We start from the raw sequence: 6,420 nt of genomic DNA, 5'->3' as shown, positions 1-6,420 counted from the left end.
CTTGCGTGTGGAGAGGGAAAGTAAAGGCCACGTTTGCGCGTGAAAATGCGCGTGCATGATGCGCGTGCACGCGCATTTTTGCGGCGCGCGCTATGCGCGCGCACCCCCAGGTACACGTTCAGCCCCTGCTAGTGTAAAGTACTTCCCGCGGGCCTGCGCACATATAGACAGATGTCTGGAAACAGACAAAATGTTTTTATAATCGTCATGGGGGCCCGATCCGATTATTTTCGTTTCACACTAAACCCAAGCGTTTAGGTTCTTCTAAACACTTACTTGTAACACTTTTTAAACGTGTCACAGTGTTTAGATTATAAACAGAAGAGCATGTTTAAATGCCATGATTGCAGGCTAGTCCTGTCCGCCTCGGCAGGTTCTGTAGAACTGTCGCTGGGACGGCGGAAGGTTTCAACGGCAGGCTGGCATCGCTGTTGCCAGCCAGGGTGTAGCCAGCCTAAATGCATGCATACAGTACTGTATGCATGCATACCCATACCTGGTAGGTGAAAACAAGCACCCAGATTAGCATTTCAATGCCTGATCTGCATGTGCACAAGGGACAGGCAATGCGGTCCACCCCCACCCCGTCATTCTAATGCACTGGCTTTTAGAGGACATTCTTGTGGAAGTAAAAAGAAAAAAAAACGTACTGCATTACTGTGTCCTTTTCCATTGTAAGATGCAACCAATGTTATTTGTCAACTAGGGTTCCCAACCGTCCCGTAAAATACGGGATCGTACCGTATTTGGCAACTAAAAGACCTGTCCCGTAATGAACCGATACGGGACGCACTTAATCCCGTATTTTGGGCTCGTGGAAAAATGACAGCGCGTTATGGTGATTCTCAGTCACTCGCTCCCATGCAGACACACAGACAAGTAATAAGAAGGGGCAGCCGACTGAGCTATAGGAACAGGAAAGCAAGACACTGAAACCTGGTGTCTGGAAGGGCGCTAGGCTCAACTCATTGGTCAGTACTCTTCATAGGCATGCAGCAGAGCCAATCACTATGCAGTATCGTATCTTAGCAACTATTTCACCACGCTCCGGTCCACAACATTGAAAAAACAAATGGATGCTGTTGACAGCCAAAAATCTTATCTACCTCAGAGTCAGAAAGTTCTAGTAGTGAGATAGAACTAAAAAAGAAGAACAACTAAGTGCAGAGCTGAGTGGGAAAAAGATTCGGTGGATTTTTATGAAACAAAAGCTTTGCAGTTTGAAAGTGGATATTCAAGCTTTCCCTACAGCTGCAATGTTGGTGAGTTTAATGTTGTTTAATACAAGCAGATGCAAATTGGATGAATGGGGAGTTAATGGATGGTTTATGGCAAGTCACTTCATATCATTATAATAAATCTAGAGTTGGGGGGGGGGATTTGTGGCAACATAGAGCGTCTCTCTGGTGCTGCTCTGCTGACGACGGCGACATGACACAAACACAATAACAAATGCGCATGTGGGGGTGGAGTCAACGAAGGATGTAGGAATGTAGGTAGGTGGAACAGTGTCCGTGGGGCTGGTCTATAGCTGCAGTGTGAGGAGACAATGTAGTCCGGTAGCAATACGGAAGAGTGGCTCTGACGTCAGAGACACTCTTCCGTATTGCGTTAACCTAAAATATCTAAAATCAGAGATTACACAAAAAATAACGCCAGGAAAGTGTTCTAAATCTTATAAAGGTCATTGATATATATTTTTTTGCAAAAAGGGTGAAGTGTCCCTTTAAGGTTGGCGAACATGCGTTAACCCTACATTTTGGGCGGGAAACCCTTTTGGTGTTAGCATCATGTTATACTTTAGCTATTGAAAGATAGCAAATCTACAAGCTCATAGCGCGCCACGCGCTACGAGCTTGTAGGTCTGCAATTTTTTTTAAATCGACTTACATAGAAACATAGCTTTGTCAGAAAACTGTCAGGATGTAGAAGACATTTTTAGAATCTGATCTCAGGTCAAAATGGGGTCAAGTTTGGCGATCGGATTAAGGTTGGCGAAACATGCGTTAAGGTTGGCGATCAGATTAAGGTTGGTGAACATGCATTAAGGTTGGTGAACATGCATTAAGGTTGGTGAACATGCGTTAAGGTTGGTGATCAGATTAAGGTTGGTGAACATGCATTAAGGTTGGTGAACATGCGTTAAGGTTGGTGAACATGCGTTAAGGTTGGTGAACATGCATTAAGGTTGGTGAACATGTTGTGATGCAGAGATGATTGAACCCAATATGCAGAGTCACAGGAAACAGTGTTGATTTCAAAGTATTTAATAGGAAAATGAGGCATACCATACAATGAAGTAGAACTCAGGAATCAAGGCATAAATCTCCACTTGATTAGAACGCAGGAAACCAGAACTAAACTCACACTTAGAGTAGAATGCAGGAATCAGGAATCAAACAGAAAATGCCATGGTAGTCACAACAGGAACATGCACCAACATTAAACTATGATCTGACACTGAATGTTTGCAATGAGTCCAGTCTTATAGGGGGAAGGTGATTGTGGAATAGTTCACAGGTGGGATGACGAGGGAGTTGGAGACAGGTGAGTAATTGGGACTGCAGTGTGGAAATGGAAAGTGGGAGTGGCCAGGGCTGACATGGTCTGTGGAGAGACAGATCATGACAGTACCCCCCTCTCAAGGGACGGATACCAGACGTCCCACAACATTGCCGAGGGACGAGCAGGGCGGGTGGAGGGGGCCTGGAGGAGGGAACCTGGGGCAAAGGACCAGAGCAAAGGGGATCTTCAGGGGGGCGGCCAGGACGATGGCCAGAGGCAGGGCTGGTGACTTCAGGGGGACGTCCAGGAGGATGGGAGGTGGCAGAACGAGCGCCATCGGGGGGACGGCCAGGATGCTGGGATGAGGCAGCAGAGGTGTCATCTGGGGGACGGCCAGGACGCTGGGATGAGGCAGTGACATCATCTGGAGGGCGGCCTGGAGGCCGAGACGAGGCTGCGGATGCGCCGTCAGGAGGGCGGCCTGGAGGCCGAGACGAGGCGGAGGAGGCGCCGTCAGGAGGGCAGCCTGGAGGCCGAGACGAGGCGGAGGATGCGCCATCAGGAGGGCGGCCTGGAGGCCGAGACGAGGCGGAGGACCATGGAAGCGGATCCGGGTATGCTGCAGACAGAGGCGACGCCAGGGATGCTGCAGATGGAGGCGACGCCAGGGATGCTGCAGACTGAGGCGATGCCAGGGACGCTGCAGGCTGAGATGACGCCAGGGACGCTGACGCCAGGGACGCTGCAGGCTGAGATGACGCCAGGGATGCTGCAGGCGGAGGCGACGCCATGGACGCTGCAGGCGACGCCAGGGATGCTGCAGACTGAGGCGACGCCAAGGGGGCTGCAGACTGAGGCGCAGCCAAGGGGGCTGCAGACTGAGGCGCAGCCAAGGGGGCTGCAGATGGAACTGCAGGCGGAGCTGCAGGCGGAGCTGCAGGCGGAGAAGGCGGAGCTGAGGCGGGACTGCAGGCGGAACTGCAGGCGGAGGAGGCGGAGCTGCAGGCGGAACTGCAGGCGGAGGAGGCGGAGCTGCAGGCGGAACTGCAGAAGGAACTGCAGGCGGAGAAGGCGGAGCTGCAGGCGGAACTGCAGGCGGAGGAGGCGGAGCTGCAGGCGGAACTGCAGGCGGAGCTGCAGGCGGAGGAGGTGGAGCTGCAGGCGGAGCTGCAGGCGGGACTGCAGGCTCAGGACAGGAGGAGGATGCTGCAGACTCTGGTGACGGGACCCCAGAGGACTCTGCACACCCAGGAGACGAGGAGCCATCGCCCAACACCCCTGGCAGCTGTAGGAAGCAGCTGACCAGATAGCCCAGGAGCAGAGCTTCCATAACCTCAGGCTGACACCGGTCTACACAGGAGACGACTGACAAGGGCTCTGGCAGGTCATCGGCTGATATGGCTGTTGAGGGTGCAGAGGGCGCAGGCAGGACATCTAGGGAGATGGCTGGCAAGGGCTCTGGCAGGTCAGCAGGAGATTCAGCCGGTGAGGGTGCAGAGGGCGCAGGCAGGTCACCAATGGAGACAGCTGGCAAGGGCTCGTGGACGCTGGGCAGTACAGTGCTCTGGATGCCGGGCAACGGGGTGCTCTGGGCGTCGGCCAACGGGGTGCCGGGCAGGGGAGTGCTGGGCAGGCTGGGCGGCGGAGAGCTGGGCCGGCTGGGCGGCGGAGAGCTGGGCAGGCTGGGCGGCGGAGAGCTGGGCAGGCTTGGTGGCAGAGAGCTGGGCAGGCTGGGCGGCGGAGAGCTGGGCAGGCTGGGCCGTGGAAAACTGGGCGGCGGAAAGCTGGGCCGTGGAGAACTGGGCAGCGGAGGTTCCTGGTGGTGTTGGCGGCCGCGTCTTCTCCTCGCAGGCCCACGGTTCCCCACCCTGTCAGGACAGGCTGGCCGGGTGGGCTTGGTGACTGGGAGACCCAGGGAGACACCCCCCCGCCTGTTGACACAACGGGGACCTCCCCGAGCCAGACGGGTGCCATACAAAGGATTTTGAGTGTGATTAGAAAAAACCTGAACCTCTTCATTGCCACGAAAATGGGGGATTAAATCCACAGAGTGAGTGTTCTGCTGGTTAGCATCCAGGCTAGTGGGACGTAGGCTCATCACTCCAACCCTAATTGAGTGAGGAGCTGACTGGGAAACATGGGGTGAGCTGGTCTCCACAAAGCTATTAAGCCTCCCATTAACCATGCACATCCAGGTAGGGAACAAAATGGTTTGTCCATGGCCTCTCTCTGAACCACTGCTGGTGTACTGTACTCTGCTTCTGGAGATGCCACAAGACAATCAACAACATTTTCAAAGTTCAAGTTTGTCAACACTAGTAACTCTGCTGGGTTCATATTTTTGGTCAGTTCATACTGTTGTGATGCAGAGATGATTGAACCCAATATGCAGAGTCACAGGAAACAGTGTTGATTTCAAAGTATTTAATAGGAAAATGAGGCATACCATACAATGAAGTAGAACTCAGGAATCAAGGCATAAATCTCCACTTGATTAGAACGCAGGAAACCAGAACTAAACTCACACTTAGAGTAGAATGCAGGAATCGGGAATCAAACATGGTAGTCACAACAGGAACATGCACCAACATTAAACTATGATCTGACACTGAATGTTTGCAATGAGTCCAGTCTTATAGGGGGAAGGTGATTGTGGAATAGTTCACAGGTGGGATGACGAGGGAGTTGGAGACAGGTGAGTAATTGGGACTGCAGTGTGGAAATGGAAAGTGGGAGTGGCCAGGGCTGACATGGTCTGTGGAGAGACAGATCATGACAGAACATGCGTTAAGGTTGGCGATCAGATTAAGGTTGGTGAACATGCATTAAGGTTGGCGAACATGCATTAAGGTTGGTGAACATGCATTAAGGTTGGTGAACATGCGTTAAGGTTGGCAAACATGCGTTAAGGTTGGCGAACATGCGTTAAGGTTGGCGACCATGCGTTAAGGTTGGCGAACATGCGTTAAGGTTGGCGAACATGCGTTAAGGTTGGCGACCATGCGTTAAGGTTGGCGACCATGCGTTAAGGTTGGCGACCATGCGCTGCTCCGTGCTTGCGGTTATGGTGAGGTTGGGGACCATAAGGCTGCATGGGCTTCAGCCCCTGCCCTTTTACCCGTCTGTAAAACAACTGCCCTTTTACCCGTCTGTAAAACAACTGCCCTTTTACCCGTCTGTAAAACAACTGCCCTTTTACCCGTCTGTAAAACAACTGCATGGTGAACGAAATGCAAATGCCCTCCTCTCTCCTTTCCATGCCATACCCGAGAATTGCATTTTTTTCGGAACTCTCCTGATCATGAACGCACTTAACGTTTTGCGTTGAAAGAATTTATTTTGAAATCCATGTCATCGCTGCCATCTCCAGTAGCCAACCAGTGCAGGCTCCATCTCCAGTAGCCAACCAGTGTGGGCTCCATCTCCAGTAGCCAACCAGTGCAGGCGCCATCTCCAGTAGCCAACCAGTGTGGGCTCCATCTCCAGTAGCCAACCAGTGCAGGCTCCATCTCCAGTAGCCAACCAGTGCAGGCTCCATCTCCAGTAGCCAACCAGTGCAGGCTCCATCTCCAGTAGCCAACCAGTGCAGGCTCCATCTCCAGTAGCCAACCAGTGCAGGCTCCATCTCCAGTAGCCAACCAGTGCGGGCCCCATCTCCAGTAGCCAACCAGTGCAGGCTCCATCTCCAGTAGCCAACCAGTGCAGGCTCCATCTCCAGTAGCCAACCAGTGTGGGCTCCATCTCCAGTAGCCAACCAGTGTGGGCTCCATCTCCAGTAGCCAACCAGTGCAGGCTCCATCTCCAGTAGCCAACCAGTGCGGGCTCCATCTCCAGTAGCCAACCAGTGTGGGCTCCATCTCCAGTAGCCAACCAGTGCAGGCTCCATCTCCAGTAGCCAACCAGTGCGGGCTCCAT

Source organism: Electrona antarctica, assembly GCF_951216825.1.
Source record: "Electrona antarctica genome assembly, chromosome: 18".
NCBI classification, from domain to species: Eukaryota; Metazoa; Chordata; class Actinopteri; order Myctophiformes; family Myctophidae; genus Electrona; species Electrona antarctica.
Note: the sequence above shows the minus strand (reverse complement) of the source record.